At 40.4% G+C, this 19,882-nt stretch overlaps 1 long non-coding RNA gene across 1 annotated transcript; it reads right to left on the minus strand.

The window, feature by feature from the left end:
- Window positions 1-954: 954 nt before the first annotated feature.
- On the minus strand, window positions 955-18,992 carry LOC120440438. Its single transcript, XR_005613249.1, has 3 exons — window positions 18,956-18,992; window positions 6,001-6,117; window positions 955-1,242 (listed from the first exon to the last, which is right to left on the minus strand). It is a non-coding gene; the product is annotated as an uncharacterized LOC120440438 (long non-coding RNA).
- Window positions 18,993-19,882: the final 890 nt, after the last annotated feature.

The following is a 19,882-nucleotide window of genomic DNA, read 5'->3' on the forward strand; positions in this document are numbered from 1 at the left end:
TATAATCATAAACACGAATTAACTGTCTGTGTAACTTTATTAGCAGCGTCCTCCTGAAATGCACCAACAAGATTGAGAGTAACATCCTCCTCTCTGCCCCTTAATGCTCTTTGGTCGCTATGGTAACCCGTAAATATTTCTTTCAAAATAAGACACACGACTACAACACGGGAAAAGACCCAGGGAAACCGAGTTAACGATAAAAACCCTGAAAACCATAAATTTCACACCTGAGCCTCAACTCTCACAGCCCAGTACCAAACGACTCATGGACTGGTACCGGTCCATGGCCCGCTGGTATAAGTGATACCAGTACTGGAGCTGAGAGATTGCCAGATTATACAAAGGGAGATGCTGCAAGTGGTTGAAAAGATGAAACTTTCTAAAGAAAAAACAATGACTGGTTGACTTTTTTTTCATATAGATATAACAGGGAGCCCATGTATCCCTGTTACTTTCATTGTGGCCACAAAAACAATGGCTCAAACATTCGAGTTCCCCTTATCCTCCAAAATACATGTTATGGTTAAGTACCTTACAAAAAATAAATAAATAATTTTACAAATTTTTGTCAGCTTGATCTTGTATACAATGTTTTAATGTTTTAAATAATTCCTATAATAGAGGGAGGAAAAGGAAAACTAATATATGGAAAAGCCAAATTTATCGCAGTTGGCTAATATTTTATAACATCACCACCATTTTTAATGTGTGTTTCAGTGTCAGTGTTGTAAAGCCATTCGATAAAGACCCTTTTTTTCACTCCTCTGAACTGAGCTCAGTTGAATTATGGAGCTCTCTGAGCAGATACTAAAACTCCTGTCAACACAGAGAAAAGAGAGAAAGACATCAATGGGCTGAAAGAGGAAAAGAGAGAAAAAAATGGTCTCACTGAGAGGTGGATGTAGACAAAGCTGGATGGGGCCACCGGGCTGATAGTAAATCTGCTTTTATTATTGAATGAACAGGCACATGCTTAAGTGAATGGACGAGCAGATTTTCACAAGCAAGGACTTAGGACCATTCTGCAGTCTGACAGTTTGATGATTTTCCAAACCACTGACGTGCAACTTAATCAAAATTTGTTCTTTGTTTAACCTGGTTACCTCTGCTAAGAACAAGAATATCCTCTTCAAAGGAAATTAAGACATGAGTGTTTCAGCACTGTAAAGAAGTATTTAAAGCACCACAACAGGAAGAGCAGCGTGTCCTGACATTACAGCCACTTGGGTTTTGTTGACTCTGGAAGACACAAAAGAAGGAGAAAAACGAAATAAATGACCATCACATGACAAAAGCTGGTAAATGTGTGTCATTCAAGCCTGTTGGAGAGGGAGAAAGCCACGCAGTGACCCATCGAAGACTGCAGTGACTTCCCTCTTTATGACCCATAAACCGCTCTTTTCAGTTCCCTGAATGTGAAGCAGAGGCGTTTCCAGGATTTTTCTTTTTCTTTTTTAATGGGGTGGCAAAGGGGGAACAGAACCAGTCAGAGGGAATCATGGGAACTCTGATTTAAAAAACATATATGACAACAAATGAAATTTATTTTAAAAAACACTCGGTCTGATTTTCATGCTCTTGTTATTTCATTTATTGCATTTTACACAGTACCTTGTACAAGTTACTACTGCACAAAATTTGATTTCATTTTATTTTGTTTTTGTTGTTTGACATTAGTTTGACTTGCAGTTACATCATCAGCTCCAGCCTCCATATGCAGACTTTTGGTGTTTAAAGCTGGACACAGATGAGTAAGATGTGAGATGTGCACTGATGACTGGGACTCTCGGCCATTTGACCTTAGAACTGAAGAAGCTTCTCGGATGAGAGGTGAAACGTCTTCAAGCAACTCAAAGAAGTCCAGACGCTTTTCTTTGCAAATTCCTTTGAACACTGATGAAAAAATGTTTTCATGTTAACAAAGGAACAGGTTTAGGAACATGAAATAACAGAGTTAATATTGTAACACTGGCACTGACATTTGCAGATTCCAGATGACATCTTAACTGTATCAAACAAAATTGTGCCCTGGGAGTGAAAACACTGCAGTGACACCTGATATGTGCATCCTTTACCAATAACCTGTAGATGTTTATTGAAAAAAATAGGCTGTCTCTTTATTTATATTTATAACTATTATCTCCTCAGGTAAAAAACTGTGCTGTATCCAGTTCAGTGAAATTTTTGTGTGAATATTTAAAACCTGTGTGTTTATATGCTCATCTGCATTTAAACATCAGTTATTATTAATCTCTGGCTCTCTTCCACAGAGTGTTTTGTCCTGTCTTCTTCACCTCACAACCCTCAACCGATTGAGGCAGATAGCTGCCCCTCTCTGAGCCTCCCTGAGCAGGAAGAGATTTCTTCCTATTAAAAGGGAACTTTTCCTTTCCACTGTCACCAAGGGCTTGCTCAGTGGGGTTTGATTGAATTGAATTGAGCTGAAAAAACTGTTCAGCTTTCAAGTAAATTAAGTGAAGCAGCTCTAATTTGAAATGAAATAGGTTAGTACAAAATTCTCAAAGTACAGAGTATAAACTCTATATAAGAGATGAATAAATACTCCAAGTCTGTAATTTGAAAAAGGAGATATGAAATTGTGTTAAATCTTGATTCTTTAAAATAGGCAACAGGTTGTGAAAAATGTGGTTGCAAAAAACACATCTGGTTGTATGCAAGTCTAAGAGGAAAGTGTCCTTGGGTCCCTTTCCTGGTAACTTTATGTTTTTTGATCAATATGATACTGACTATGAGAATTATGGTACCCATCGTGATCCAGAAGAAAGACAAAACAATGTACATTTTAAGGCATGGTTTCCCTGTGACCGTAGGAGTGCCCTGTTCATAGTCAACCAAAGTGGCTACAATGCTCCAAAGCCTGTAAAAATGTAACTTGCAAAGGAGACCTGTGAAGAACAAAATATGCAAAGAAGTAATTTCTCTGAAACCACAGGCTGCTGCATAAATCTATCACACCTTTCCCCAAAAAGAGAGAAGCAGCTGCTTGCTTCTCTCCCAAGGCAATAGACAGTTAATAAGAAGTAGACAAAAATGATCTGAGGTAATTCACCAGTCACTTTCCTGCTTGCACATCAGGCCTTACTCCTGACCTTTGACTAAAAACCTCTTGACCTCAGCTTTGTCCATCCGTCAGGTGCCAGCTTGCCTTGTGCTGGGATCAGAATTCCTTCAACACACTCTTTTTTGAGGTGGTATAGTATTGTCTCTCCTGGACAAAAAAGAAAAATCACCCATCACTTTACACTCATGCATGGTTTTCATCTTTTGTCTGTGCTTTTCCTTCTCCCATTAAATTTCACATTTCTCCCCTGGCACAATGGGGCAATTTCTAGGGAATTTATGACATGCTTCTGACAAACATTTCAAAACATTTGGAAGAAAATATGAAATCCTTCACCTCCCTTTTTGCCTTCTCATTGATTTGTTACATCTTCTGGGCGTCTTGTCAACAACTCATAACTGAGATCAAAGCACCACCTCTCTCATGCAGAGATATCATGAATATTTTGTAGGGTTCATCACAAATCGTAGTTGCCCACTGGCTTTGATATGGCTGTCCACCTGAATAGGAATTCATATCAAACATCTCTCCTCCCTCCCTCTGTTCTCCAGCTTTCTCTCAGCACAATACATAATAACGGCATCAATGCTTCAGTCCAGGGATTGAAGCAAATCTTCCCCGACTTCAAAACCAAAAGATATCTATCTTGGCAATGGTGAGTTTATGTCTTGTTTTCATATTGGCAAAGCCACAGTGCACTTTGTTTCTCTTCTGCTTTGTTCTTTGTCCCCTCTGCCCTGCATCTATTTCTTTTCTCTACCTTACACTCTCACTCGGCCGTACCCTTTTCTTCCCTGCCGACCAGAAGAACACAATATGTGGGATCAAACAGCGGGGAAGTAAAGAGCAAAGTGTCTCTCTGTCTCCTAAGCTTTGTGAGGATTAAGGCCAGAAGACTTCTGAGGAGCAGTCATAAACTATGTTCATGCCCACAGGGTGCAGAGAACGAGAGACAGAGATGAAGGAGAAAGGGACATTGAGGACACTGGTAAAGCAAAAGAGAAGGAATGTATCTGAAAGCAAGTCAGAAAAACTACAGTTTCGATTCAGAGGTCATCCTCTTATAATAGGATATTAAGGGTCTGATTTTCAAGTTGCATCAATCTCTGCTCAAACAAAATGTTCAAGAGTACTAAAAGCTTCATAGCTTTTTTAAATGTTAACATAATTTACAATAACAACAGTCCTTGTCTATGCCATAATTTTTATTATACTATCATCTAAATAAGTCCTAAAGTTGTACATATTTTGGAGGGTGTTACTGTTCAGTCTGTTGCATATTTTTCGTATAATAAAAATTCTCACCTGTTTAATAAAACAGTATGAGTCCTCATATTAATTAGTCAATAGGTGAAGACCTCCACACAAAAAGGCCACAGCCTGGATTCAGAACCAGGATCTTCACGGATGGATGGATGGGTGGATGGGTGGATGGATGGATGGATGGATGGATGGATGGATGGATGGATGGATGGATGGAAGCATTGATAAAACAAACTAGTTCCTTACATATGGAGATCTGCTTAAATTCTCCCATTACTGAAAGAAGATCACTTAGATGTTAATGGCTATATTTCTAGCTGTAGATTGTTTTAGCTTTTCAGTATACAGCTAAAACAATTTCTAACTATACGAGTCAGGTTTTACAAACAATAATGTGCAATAGCTGAAGCAGTTCACATGTTAAACAACACAATTAAGTTGCTAGAATGAGAACTTTTGTGTTAATGCTTATGATGATTTATCTAAGGCTTATAAGTTGACCAGGTCACATGTGTGGAAAAAACTGCACAACACTGACTTATTCTGACTTGCTATAAACTGGGTGTCGAATTACTTGCCAAATAGAAGCAAAGCAGTCTACTCAAGTTGCTCCTATTCCTTTTTCTTCCAGATACCAAAAGGAGTATTTTAGGGCTATAACCAGAGTAGAGCCACAAGCAGAAGTAAATATATAAGTGCTTTGTTCTGTTTTATGCAGATGACACAATCATCTAATGCTAATCCTCTTCAGTAGTAAAAACCCTTGAGTTCTTACCGTCTGCCTTTGACATTCAGTCCCTTTTTTACTAAAGCAAAAATGTTTTGGTAAATTCTATTGTATATCATTTTAAAATACAATAGGTTTTTACAAAGATCCTGAAGATCTTTGCAAAGATCTGAATTGCTAACCACCTACCAAAGTATTTGGATTGTATTACAGACCACAATTTTACACAATGAAAATCTGAAACTGAATGTTTTGTTTTTAATAGGAATAAATCCTGTTTCACTGTCCATACAAAGCAATATTTGAATGGTTTTTCTAACAATTTCTACATTATAATGATTTAATCTTCAAGAAGAAATTATGCTTTATACTTCTCCATAATGTATTTTTGGCTGTTATCGGTTACATGAAGTGAAAAATAAACACACAGTCCTTCCCGCCAAGAGGACATGATGGTTGTGATATGAGTCATTAATTATGACAGACTACTTGGAATAAATTTGGTGGTTGTTGGCAGTTATGTATATCTACCTGCATAATGCATTGTTAAATTTTAGCCAACGTTCAAGCTGAAAAGCAGCCAAAAGTGATTTTTTTCCCACAGTGTTTCAGTTCTCCAAATATTAATGTGTGAAATGACAATAGCTGACATGCAATTTATGGCCTCTTTTAAAAATTTGATTTTTTTTGTTGGAACCTGTTCTCCTGCAGAGTAGAAACACATGTATTTTAGCTGAAGGAAATCTGAAGCACTACAGATAAATGAACAATGAGGGGGTTTAGCAAAGAAAAACAAAGACAGCAGAAGATAATTCTGCAAAGATGACAGGTTATTATATGACGGGCTTTGCTGGGATTTCCAGTAGATTATGTGAGTGAAGTATGATTATGCTGGGTTATGACTTGTTGTGCATTCAGACGCTACCGTTTCTGGCAGAGTAAGTCCTGCACAGATGTGAACCTGGGATCAGAGCCATATGAGAGACTCCTTTCTGTGCTCTCCTCTCCATTCCTTCTCTGCACATGAAGGTGGTAGGTTGGCCTGCAGGTGTAGAAATAAAGCAATAAAAGGAGGGTAACACACAGGAAATTTTACTACAGCTATGAGCTGGAGAATGGCTGTTGCAAGTGTCCTAAAGCATGTAACTGCAGGAGCCTGTGAAATTCACAATTCTGATCACTGTAAAAGACAACAATACATGTTAGTACAGCTTATTAAAAGTTTTCCTCTGTATAAGCACTAACACTTTTTACTTTGTCATTTACCAATTTAGCTCATGAAATCATCCTTTTTTATAGTTTGTTTGACCAGCATAGGTTTGGCTTTTGTCAAAGTGGCAAAATCAGTATCTGAAAATCCTATTCTCACACATGTACAACTCAACAGTTTCCGAGACAGTGGTTACTGTCCTAGTATCTATAGCTCAAATATATTGCCTGTATCTACAGATCTCTCGTCCTTAGCATTCATTCCTTCCTTCCAAAAGCTTTTTATCTCAACCATAAATACCTGGTTGCTTATAATCGCCATACATTAGTTTGTGTAAGCTAACTAGTGACAGAACTTAGCAATGGTAGCCTAATTAAAAATAGCCAAACTAAAAAAAATAGCCAAACTCAGCAAGAAGTTGTTTTTTGTCGCTGGCTAGCTGCACTGAAAAGGAAGCTAACCATAATGTTTTAACTGCAAATACTTTATAAAAAAAAACAGCAGTGCAGAGGAAAAGGTGTTTGATTCAGGTGCACTGGTGGTTCGCAAGACTGACAAATGCAAGTCTCATGCTCCCCTCTCTGGATGTACAGACTTTTTCATCCAGCCTACTAGCAAAGACATAGCTGTGTGACATAAGGAGAAGACTGATCAGCACAATCAGCTGCCAAAGCACGGAGAGGAACGACTAAAATATCAAGAAATCCACATGAGCTTATCAGCATTATTTTATGCAATATTAAGGTGCAATTTAACTCTAGTTATCCTGGGGACTGAGATTGCCCACTCTAGTATCTTTAATAGCATCCAGTTGCTCTGTGGCTCTGTTTGTGGGTGTTGGGCAAATGAAAAGAGTCTCGCTTACTCTTTTTCACAGTTGGTCAAACATTAGGAATTGTACAAGTTTGTTTGAAACTTGTCACAGAAACAATTCAAATTGACAGGGGAAAATGTTTTCACATCAACACACAATCGCGAGCCCTGACAGCCTCCTTTTCTTTTCTCTCTAAAGTTTCCGCTCCACACAGTGGCTGTGGAGCCGGGAGAGGACTGTGACAAGAACAATACAAGTCAAGTGTGCAATTACATCTTCACCTGTTGACAAAACAGCTCAGAGAAAGTAACATCCTGCCAAGTCCTGTGTTTTCAACCATGTTTGCCCTCCCACCTTCCTCCTCTCTGCAAACATCTTTCATCCCTCTCCAGCTCCCACGTTTAATGGAGCCTCGCTCGACTCGGTATGAGGCTTAAGTGAACTTGTCAAAGTCAGACGTCGCTCCCAAAGATGAAAGGAGCTTTGGTGGTCTCTGCTGTGAGGTGTGGTGGGGGAGAAGAAAAGAGAGAAACGGAGACGACACTAATACCCAGATACAGTTGCATACCTCAGCTCTGCATACCTCATTGTTGAAATTTGTCTCTTTGTCTCTCTGTTTATTAATTTTTTTAAGATTTTTGCTCAGGGAAGTTCATAAATTTGGCATGACCTGAGGGAGGCCTTCCCCTGTCAGCAATGTGGTGGTCAATGACATATAGCCAAAAGGCTCAGGTGGGTTTCTGCACTGAATGGTTCAATTGTCACCTGAGGTGAAGGGAGGTGAGGAGCGATGGGCTTGACCACACCTCAGGCAAACCTTTGGTGTGGACGACCACCTCTTTGTTGGAAAGCTGACAGGGCAGATAGCAATTTCCTGGGAAATGGAGAGAAGTTAGAAGCACAAGAGTGATCTCCCAGTGCGGCAAAGACACACACACACACTTACAAATCAGAGAGGGTGGTAGTAGGTGATCCTCACATAACACTAATGGCTCCAGTGACTCAGAAGGAAATGGGTTAAGCAGACACTTGGGTTCCCATGCAGAAAAGTAGTTAAAACACTAATGCTTCTGTGTCAGTGCTATATCCCATATTAATGGGACCTTGGTATACAATGTATAAAGCCATGTACACATCAAATTACAAATACTCATCAAAAGAAAAATCAGGTAATGAAACTCTTCAAAAGAGGGTTTAAACTGGATTAGTTTGGAAATAGTCTGTTCCTGTTTCTTCTAATTGTTTCTGTCTGATGCCATCAGAGTTGCAGAAACATGCCCAAAGGTGTCCTTTGCCACTGATACCTTGTTGTAATGTTCATGACAAAAATTTAGATGAGGAAAGATAACGCCCCTTCTCTTAAAGTGCAACACGTAGGCCTGAGTTTGAGGAAGGCCCAAGATTGCCATGCTCAGTTTGAGAGCGTAGCCTTTTTGCACGTTTCCTTTCACTTGCTGCTTGATTAGATTTAGGCTTGAAACACTAGCTTTGAGAATGGATTGTTGTTTGAGTTAAAATATCCCCCTTCACATGAACCTGCACAGTGAGAAATTATACTTCTATGGTGCATTTAAATACAACACCAACAGCTTCAATGGGACGGGTATCCTGTGATGGAAGTCAGCACTTTGCAGTACAGAGAGACAGCAAAGCCTGGTTAGAAATTCTTGCCATGACTTGTCTAAAAGAGATGCAGTCTCTAAGTTCCACTCTAATCAATCATAGCTTGCTATAGTTCATAAACTGCATGTGGTACAGGCTATTATACTGCCCTTAACTGTCATATGAGTTTAAATTCTTACTTTTAGCTTTAACAACTTTAACTGTTGTTTAAAGTTTTCAGTGGGAGTGGAATTTAAATCTAAATTTCTTAGGCATCCCCAAATTGAATTTCTCCTACCCATACACCACTCATAATCATAAAATTATGATCACCTGCCCAATATTGTGTTGGCCCCCCTTTGCTAAAAAAAACAGTTCTGACTTAAGGCATGAAGATCCCTGAAGGTGGGCTGTGGTATCTGCTTGAAGATGTTAGCAACAGATCCTTAAAGTCCTGTAAGTTGTGAGATGGGGCCTCCATGGATTTGATTTGTTTGTCCAGCACATCTCACAGAAGTTTGACTGGATTAAGATCTGGGAAATTTAGAGTCAAGTCAACACCTCAAATTTCTTGTTGTACTCCACAAACCTTTTGCTTTGTGGTACAGAACATTATCCTGCTGAAAGAGGCCACAGTCATAAGGCAATGCCATTTTAGTGAAAGGGTGTACAGAGTCTGCAACAATGCATGGAGCAGCTGCTACGTGTCAAAGTAACATCCACATTATCATCAACACCTCCACCTGCAGGACCCCTGTGGAGATGCGCTGTGTTTTCTGACCCAAGGTTTCCATTGCCCAAAGCATCGCACTGCCTCTGCCAGCTTGCCTGCTGCCCTTAGGCTATGTCCACACTAGCCTGGATAGATTTGAAAACGGCATTTTCATCTGAAAACGCTCCGCGTCCACACTAGCGTTTTCAGTTGTTTTCACAGAGTTGTGCGTCCACATTGAAATGGCCGAAAACGCTTACTGCGCATGCGTGAAACGCAATAAGATTCGACCTGCCTCATTTAGTCTGCCGCTTATTTACTTTCCGGCTCTTTGAAACGTCGCGGCAGAATGTTGAGGAAAACCACCGAGTTTTTTAAAGTTGTTGCTGCGAGTAACACAAAAGTACAAAGTTGCAAAAGCGAGTGAGAATTAAAGAATTTGAAGAAAAGCTATCTGGAGCATGTACAAACTGATATTAATCTTTAATAGGGCTGCCAAAATTCAGAGCAAACAAAACAACTGCCGTATAATGCCCTCAATTCAATTCAATTCAATTTTATTTATATAGCGCCAAATCACAACAAAAGTCGCCTCAAGGCGCTTTATATTGTACAGTAGATAGCACAATAATAAATACAGAGAAAAGCCCAACAATCATATGACCCCTATGAGCAAGCACTTTGGCGACAGTGGGAAGGAAAAACTCCCTTTAACAGGAAGAAACCTCCGGCAGAACCAGGCTCAGGGAGGCGGCCATCTGCTGCGACCGGTTGGGGTGAAGAAGGAAAACAGGATAAAGACATGCTGTGGAAGAGAGACAGAGATTAATAACAGATATGATTCGATGCAGAGAGGTCTATTAACACATAGTGAGTGAGAAAGGTGACTGGAAGGAAAAACTCAATGCATCATGGGAATCCCGGCAGCCTCACGTCTATTGCAGCATAACTAAGGGAGGATTCAGGGTCACCTGGTCCAGCCCTAACTATATGCTTTAGCAAAAGGAAAGTTTTAAGCCTAATCTTGAAAGTAGAGATAGTGTCTGTCTCCCGAATCCAAACTGGAAGCTGGTTCCACAGAAGAGGGGCCTGAAAACTGAAGGCTCTGCCTCCCATTCTACTTTTAAATACTCTAGGAACAACAAGTAAGCCTGCAGAGCGAGAGCGAAGTGCTCTAATGGGGTGATATGGTACTACAAGGTCATTAAGATAAGATGGGGCCTGATTATTTAAGACTTTGTATGTGAGGAGCAGGATTTTGAATTCAATTCTGGATTTAACAGGAAGCCAATGAAGGGAAGCCAAAACAGGAGAAATATGCTCTCTCTTTCTAGTCCCTGTCAGTACCCTTGCTGCAGCATTTTGGATCAGCTGAAGGCTTTTCAGTGAGTTTTAGGACATCCTGATAATAAAGAATTACAGTAGTCCAGCCTGGAAGTAATAAATGCATGAACTAGTTTTTCAGCATCACTCTGAGACAGGATATTTCTAATTTTAGAGATGTTGCGCAAATGGAAGAAAGCAGTCTTACATATTTGTTTAATATGTGCATTGAAGGACATGTCCTGGTCAAAATGACTCCAAGGTTCCTCACAGTGTTACTGGAGGCCGAGGTAATGCCATCCAGAGTAAGAATCTGCTTAGATACCATATTTCTAAGATTTTCAGGGCCGAGTACAATAACCTCAGTTTTATCTGAATTAAGAAGCAGAAAGTTAGCGGCCATCCAGGTCTTTATGTCTTTAAGACATTCCTGCAGTTTCACTAATTGGTGTGTGTTACCTGGCTTCATGGATAGATAGAGCTGCGTGTCATCTGCATAGCAGTGAAAATTTATGCTATGTCTTCTAATGATGCTGCCTAAGGGAAGCATGTATAATGTAAATAGAATTGGTCCTAGCACTGAACCCTGTGGAACACCATATTTAACCTTAGTGTGTGAAGAGGACTCTCCATTTACTTGAACAAATTGGAGTCTATTAGATAGATATGATACAAACCACTGCAGTGCAGTACCTGTAATACCTACAGCATGTTCTAATCGCTCTAATAGGATATTATGGTCAACAGTATCAAACGCAGCACTGAGGTCTAGCAGGACAAGCACAGAGATGAGTCCACTGTCAGAGGCCATAAGAAGATCATTTGTAACCTTCACTAAAGCTGTTTCTGTGCTGTGATGAGCTCTGAAACCTGACTGAAACTCTTCAAATAAGCCATTCCTCTGCAGATGATCTGTTAGCTGTTTGACAACTACTCTTTCAAGGATTTTTGATATGAAAGGAAGGTTGGAGATTGGCCTATAATTAGCTAAGACAGCTGGGTCTAGAGATGGCTTTTTAAGTAAAGGTTTAACTACAGCCACCTTGAAGGCCTGTGGTACATAGCCGATTATTAGAGAGAGGTTGATCATATTTAAGATCGAAGAATTAATTAATGGCAGGACTTCTTTGAGCAGTTTTGTAGGAATGGGGTCTAAAAGACACGTTGATGGTTTGGAGGAATTAATTATTGAAGTTAACTCAGAAAGATCAATTGGAGAAAAAGAGTCTAACTTAACACCGATGGTACTAAAAGTAGCTGTAGATAATATTACATCTGTGGGATGATTATTGGTAATTTTTTCTCTAATGATAAAAATTTTATTTGTGAAGAAGTTCATGAAGTCATTACTAGTTAACGTTAAAGGGATTGTTGGCTCAGTAGAGCTCTGACTTTTTGTCAGCCTGGCTACAGTGCTGAAGAGAAACCTGGGGTTGTTCTTATTTTCTTCAATCAGTGACGAATAGTAAGATGTTCTGGCTTTATGGAGGGCTTTCTTATAAAGCAGCAAACTATTTCTCCAGGCTAAATGATGATCCTCTAAATTTGTGACACGCCATTTCCTCTCCAGCTTACGAGTTATCTGCTTTAGGCTACGTGTTTGAGAATTATACCACGGAGTCAGGTACTTGGATTTGAGGCTTTAGTTTTCACAGGAGCTACAGTATCCAGAGTCGTGCGTAGAGAGGAGGTAAAATTATTAACAAGATAATCAACCTCTGTTGGAGTAGCGTTCAGATAGCTGCTCTGCTCTATGTTGGTACAGGGCATTGAAGATGATAACAGTGGGTGGATTATATTCTTAAACTTAGTTACAGCACTTTCAGAAAGACATCTACTTTGATAAAGTCTACTCTCCACTGCTGTGTAATCAATTATTGTAAATGTAAATGTTATCAGGAAATGATCAGACAGCAGAGGGTTTTCAGGAAACACTGTTAAATGTTCAGTTTCTATGCCATATGTTAAAACAAGATCTAGAGTGTGATTAAAGTGGTGGGTGGGTTCTTTTACATTTTGAGAGAAGCCAATTGAGTCTAATAACAGATTAAATGCCATGTTGAGGCTGTCATTTTTAGCATCTACATGGATGTTAAAATCACCCACAATAATTATTTTATCTGAGCTGAGCACTAAATCAGATAAAAAGTCTGAGAAATCAGAGAGAAACTCTGTGTAAGGCCCAGGTGGACGATAGATGATAACAAGTAAGACTGGTTTCTGAGTTTTACAGCTGGGGTGGACGAGGCTAAGCATCAGGCTTTCAAATGAATTAAAAGTCTGTCTTGGTCTTTCGTTAATTAATAGACTGGTGTGAAAATTGCTGCCACACCGCCCCCTCGGCCTGTGCTTGGGATTTCTGGTAGTTAGAATGACTCGGGGTGTTGGATTCATTTAAACTAACATACTCATCCTGCTGCAACCAGGTTTCTGTAAGGCAGAGTAAATCGATTTGTTGATCAATTATTAAGTCATGTACTAACAGAGACTTGGAGGAGAGAGACCTAATATTTAATAATCCACATTTCACTGTTTTACTCTTTGGTTCAGATGTGGATACTGTATTGTTCTTTCTTTGTGATTTTTATGTTTTAAGTTGTTTATTGCTGGTTTTGGTTTGTTTTTTTGTCTTTTGGGAGCTGACACAGTCTCAATGGAGATGGGTTTTTGGGGGTAGCAGGAGGAGAGAAGCTGCAGAGAGGCGTGTAAGACTGCAACTCTGCTTCCTGGTCCCAACTCTGGATAGTCATATTTTGGGGGTTTAATAAATTGGTCCATATTTCTAGAAATGAGAGCTGCTCCATCCAAAGTGGGATGGATGCCGTCTCTCCTAACAAGACCAGGTTTCCTCCAGAAGGTTTGCCAATTATCTATGAAGCCCACATCGTTTCTGGGACACCACTCAGACAGCCAGCAATTTAAGGAGAACATGCGGCTAAACATGTCACTCCTGGTCTGATTGGGGGGGACCAGAGAAAACTACAGAGTCCGACATTGTTTTGGCAAAGTTACACACCGATTCAATATTGATTTTAGTGACCTCCGATTGGCGTAACCGGGTGTCATTACTGCCGACGTGAATTATGATCTTACTGTATTTACGTTTACCCTTAGCCAGCAGTTTTAAATTTCCTTCAATGTCGCCTGCTCTGGCCCCTGGAAGACAATTGACTATGGTTGCCGGTGTCTCTAGCTTCACATGTCTGAGAACAGAATCACCAATTACCAGAGTTTGACCCCGGCGGGTGTGTCGCCGAGTGGGGAAAAACGCAGTTGAGACACATGAACAGGTTGGTGGTGTACCTGGGGCTTCAGTTTAAGACTATGCTTCCTCCTCACCGTCACCCAGCCGCCTCTCTTTCCCCAGCTGCTTGGGGTCTGCCGGGAACAGCTAGCGGGGCCTCACGCTATCTTCGGCTGCACCAGCTACAGGGGCCTGGCTAGCTACGGGTGAATGAAGGGTGCGGCCGAGTCTCCAATTCAGTAATCCTGGCCTCCAGAGCTGCAAATATGCTACATTTGTTACAGGTATCATTACTGCTAAAGGAGGCCGAGGAGTAACTAAACATCTGACACAATGAGCAGGAAAGTGCAGGAGGGACAGGTGAAGTAGCCATGGTGCTAACGAGTCGGCTACGAGCTAAGCTAAGCTAGCGAAACAGTAAAGAGACAGTGAGTGAATACTTTGGCTATAAATTAGGTAGTGAGTACACAGAAAGGGTGATTCAGATGAAGCACGTTAAGATTATACTATGAAGAAGGGATGTATCAAAAGATTTAAATTAAATTGCTAAGCAGAAAAGCTACTCAGAAACACCACTGTGTTTGAGCAGGAACAGGAAGTGATACTCTACCACAAAGCGAGCGAACACCTCCACTATCTTACTTTAATTGGTCACATGACTGCATCATATGAGTAACATGTGTCATCGTTTTAGAAAGTCTGCGTTTTTGCTGTCCACACTGCGGCGTGAAACCACCATTTCCAAATGTATGCGTTTTCGAGAGGGTTTTCAAAACGCTGTGTTTTCCATCAGCGAAAACGCCGTCTGAGTGTGGACGGGAGGCCAAAATGGAGAGAAAATGATGCGTTTTCAAATGAAAATGTTAGTGTGGACGTAGCCTTAGTGCATCCTGATGCCAGGGAACAGGTAAGGATGCATACGCCCCCGCCCATCCACATGATGTAAAAAAAAAAAAAAAAATGATTTATCAGACCAGCCACCTTCTTTTGTTGATCCATGGTCCAGCTCTGATGATCACATGCCCATTTTCGGCACTTTTGGCAGTGTAGAGCGGTCAGCATGGGCTTCCTAACTGTTCTGCAGCTATGAAGCCCCATAAACAACAAACTGCAGTGTTTTCTTACACCTTACATTCAGAACCAGCATAAACTGACCACAGCATTAACACAGGCCAACCTTAACTCCCCACATGCATCACTGAGCCTTGGCCTCCCATAAACCTGTCGCTGGTTCATTCCTTGGACCACTTTTGATAGGTAGTTCTGACCCAGTTGTCTAGCAATCACAATTTGGCCCTTGTCAAACTCACTCACATCATTATTGTTGCTCATTTTTCCTGCTTCTAGAACATCAACTTTGAGGACAACAAGTATATACAGTATTGTCAAAATGTCAAATGCTAATGAGTAGCCTTTGATTCTGCTGATGTATATCTTTCACTCTCATGGAGTCCTGCTTCTTAGAGGCTGCTTTGTGTCCCACTCACACAAGGCTTACATTACATACTTAATGCAGTTTAAAGGACATGTATTGTACAGTAAGGGGCAGAAAAGAACAGCAACTCTAGCAGAGCAGCTGCAGCTGCAGCTTCATGTTGAAAAATGCATGACTACAAAGCAATGTGGGGCTGAAAATAAACAGGGTGCCAATGTGAGTTTTCTGTGCTTAGTAAATTAAGTATTTGACGAAGTCAATAAGCCAGTGTTAGAACTTGAGAAAAACAACTTGAGAAAACACTTTAGTGCAGGTACACAGTGTTCCCAGGTCATGATGGAGCTGTCCAAATTGGCCCAGATACGTTTGGCCTGCTGTGTATGAGTCCTGGGAACAACCCAGTCTACAGTTTGTGAGTGGGTGGCCTAATCCAGATCTGCATATACCATGCATCTCCTTTGTGCATGAACGTACTCTCTCACACACACACAGAAACTATACAAGAAAATCAAAATACAGTGTGTTCCACTTATTGAGAATTTCTATCAGTTAATATGAAAATGTTTTCCCTGTGGAAACCACCAGTTGGTCAACCGCAAAAATTCTCCTCTGACTGAAAACCCAACTGGCAAACTCTTTGAACAATCAACCACAAGACGTCACAGTGCCATTTAAAATGGTTTTAGGGTTTAGATTTAGAGAGGGATAAGGTTTGGTGGAGTGATATAGGGGTAAAAACGGAAACAAGGAAGAATGGAGCTGGGCTGGATATTTAACACACGTAAAAAATGAGTTTCCATAAAAACAGCACAAAGGGCTCATTCATTGTAGAGACAGTTATTGTAGTTTTGTTCTCTTTTTTAAATTAAGGAGAAATATATATATGTGTGTTTAAAAAGATGTTTAACTGTCAACAAAACCCTTTACAGGAACTGGTTGTTAGAAATATTTTAAAGCAGCAAAAACAAAAACATTAACAAGATACATTTGTATATGAAAAATGTACCAATACCACTCCCACCCCAACAATAGCAACAGCAAGAAAGCTCTAGAAACTACTGTACACTACTGACCCAGCACTGAAAAGCCAGATAAAGTAAAAGATGAACTTACAAATGCAGTGGAGCATTTAGCAGCTACAGAGTCGGGTGCTTCCCACAGGTGTAACTGGAGAACCACACAGAAGAAAGTATGTATTGTTGGATACTCATGGACAGAAACATCACTCCAAATGCAAGGACTATGAAAAGTAACATCATGTCATAAATATCTCAGAGTTAAGGCAGTAAACTTAATTTCTCTGTGTATTTTGAACTGTGGTCAACATGTCTACAGCATGGAGGTCACTGAAAACTTAATCGTTTAAAAAACGTCAATGTCCAAACTTGTTTTTCTGCCTTTATGTGTCGACATAACGCAGCAGAAAACTGAAACTATCATTCAAAAATGGATACAAATGCGAAAATTTATGTTTTTTTATCTGGAGCCATTACTTTGAAAAAACTCCATTAGCCACCTGAATTTTTAAACATTTTAAAAAATCTGCCTTTATCTTCTTTTGTGATGTCAGACTGTTTTGTAATGTTAATGGTAGGCTTTTGATTGGCAAACACTGGCAAACACTTATGTACATTTAGGGTTATATTGCAGCCTTTTTGCTTTTGTATTCTCATGAAATCACTTGACATTATTTTTTTTCTAAATGAAAGTGTAAAAAATACACCTATATATGTGGATTTCCCCTAATTGTCCAATGCTAGCCTTTTCCTAACCTGAGCCCAGTTGGGGTAGGCTGTACCTCAGGGGATAGAGCAGTTCATCTGCTACTCGAATGTAAGTTGCTGAACCCTGAGTTGCTCCTGATCTGTTTGTTGAAGTGTGAACGTGTGTGAATGCTAGAAGGAAGCACTTAAACGTTTTTTAAAAAAAAGTGTGAAGAGGTGAGAGAGGTTTATTCAACAAAGTTCTTTGAGTGCTCAAAGAGTAGAAAAGCACTATATAAGAAACAAATTACTCACTATTTATTATAATTTTTCACCTTACTAAGTCTTGATGCTCAGACTACCCTTTGAAGTTTTATCAGAAGGACTAAAACTCAAACTGGTCCTCACATAGATAGTTGTAGAAGTAAAAACAGACACACATGCACATGCACACCCGCTGGCTTGAGACTGGGAAGCAGAGAATTAGAGGCAACCACAAAGACATTCATGAGCAGTCCCATGGCAGCCATCACCCAGAACAGGACTGCTGCCACAGAACTGCAGGGGCAGAGAAACCCTCCGTTTGTTGACTCCACAGATTAGTGGCTTAATATAACAACACAAAGACTGCCTTTCTCTTCAATCCACCCAGGGAATATGCAGAAGACTAACCACAGCAGTTGCATAATTTATTTTCTGTCATTATCTGTCACCACAGCATGTTTTTTTAAACTTTAATCATGTTCATAAGCGAAACGTGTACCCTGAAAATGCAAACCTTATCACTGATAGGATCTGAAAAAGCTTCTTCTCTTACATATTTCCCTCATGTTTGTAAGGTACTGCTGGCTGGTCAGCTGATTCGTGAAGTCTCGTAGACATTTTCCCAACCAAGGGTAATTAAGATTCCTCCAGCACAAGGCATAACACCAGTGTTTACTGCTGATTCAAGCACGACTGCATAACTACTATCTTTCATAATGACAGATGACAAAGCATGAATCCCAAGGCATCGACATAAGTCTTGTGTTTTGTTTCAGAGCATGTTTGCTTCACTTACACGCTTGTGTTGCTCTTGTCCTGTAATTTGATGATATGATTCAACACATGAAGTCATCAGTGGTTGATTAGCATTATATGCTGGGCTTAAGCAGCCAGATGCATATGACGTGATAAAGGAAAAGATAGAGGGCTGGAACGGGAATGTGTAATCCAAGTACTCCCTGAAGGAAAAGGATTTATATCAGTGAACAAGATATCTAATGAAGAAGCAGACCACCTACATGTAGATGGGAAGATGGAATAGTTGTAGTTGGATAACTATTCTACCCTGAAAAAAATCCAACAATTAGGACACGGCCTATCAGTTCTCAGAAAATGACTGGTATTGTGACACTGAAGGAAGTGAAAAGGACAGATATGAAGTAGGGATGCAACGATACCAATTTTTTCAAACCGATCCGATACCGATACTTGGATCTGAGTACTTGCCGATACCGGTACAAAACCGATACTTCTACCACACACAAGTTAAACTTAACCAGTAGTAAAGAAACGACCCCAGACAACTCTTTAACACAAACGAAACGTTTACTGAACGTAAGGGCAGAGACAAATACTGTACAACACATCCCTTTTTTAAACTCAAATGATATTCCAATTCCTTAACCAAATGAAATACACTGTATAAATGAAATAATTCCCTTTCAAATTATATTAAACAACCCAACTTATGTTATCACCTTTTGGTAAGTGACTCACTAATATACACTCCAAAACACGTTATATAAATCCACTAAACATACAATATTCACACATGGGCCCCACACACACTCACATTCACACTTGTTGCAGGCCTGTTTGTTGCTCACGCCGGACGATGGAGAAAAATCCTCTTCTCCCCAGTAAGAGCACAAAAGTCTGACTTACAGTTCCGTTGCTCGGTAGGTCGCCATTCACCAGTCCCACACTAAATCCACTCCCTGCAGACCCGATGCTGTCTCTGCTACAGCGCGTTAGCCCGTCACTGTCCAGCTCTCCGACAGTCCATAGCAGCTGCCTCCGTGGCGCAGCCAAGCAGTCCGGCTAGCCTTTAGCCTCGGCGGTCATGGCTGGAAACACAGTTTTCCACGGTGGTGCGACCGTTGAAACAAAAAGTCACTTCACCCACACTCTGTTGCGAAGCTCTCACACGGTTAGCTTTCTAGTCACACACTCTTTTGTGCAAGTTAACCTCAGTAAAACTAGCCGAGTCTCTCACTTTGGTTCAACTAACCTCGTGCATCTCTCCATGCCGTTCTCTTCTGTGAACTGTGAACACCTTATGTGGCGTTCAAGTCCATGGGAATTATGAGTATCTACTCCCAAATTCCCATCCGGGCTACATTAGTATCGGTTCATGGTATCGGTTGACTTTTACGAGTACGAGTACGCACACATTTTACAGTATCGGCCCCGATACCCGATACCAGTATCGGGATCGGTGCATCCCTAATATGAAGTAATGAAAAAATGTTGTGTCGTGAGTGTGATGAGGACCCGAGTGCAGACATGGACGTTTGAACTGAAAGCAAGCTCTTTATTCTGGTTGATCAGGCAACCAGAATGCTCTTGACGAAGGCGGTCGCACTTTTCTCCCCTCCTCCTCCTCCTCTCCCTTAGCTTCCCTGCTTAGCCTCTTGTGTCTTTGTCTAGTCTCGTGTTTTTGTATTACTTTTCCCTGGAACACTCTCTCACAGTCTGTTCTCTAAAACCTAAAAGAGGA

Source organism: Oreochromis aureus, linkage group 6, assembly GCF_013358895.1.
Source record: "Oreochromis aureus strain Israel breed Guangdong linkage group 6, ZZ_aureus, whole genome shotgun sequence".
Lineage (NCBI taxonomy): Eukaryota > Metazoa > Chordata > Actinopteri > Cichliformes > Cichlidae > Oreochromis > Oreochromis aureus.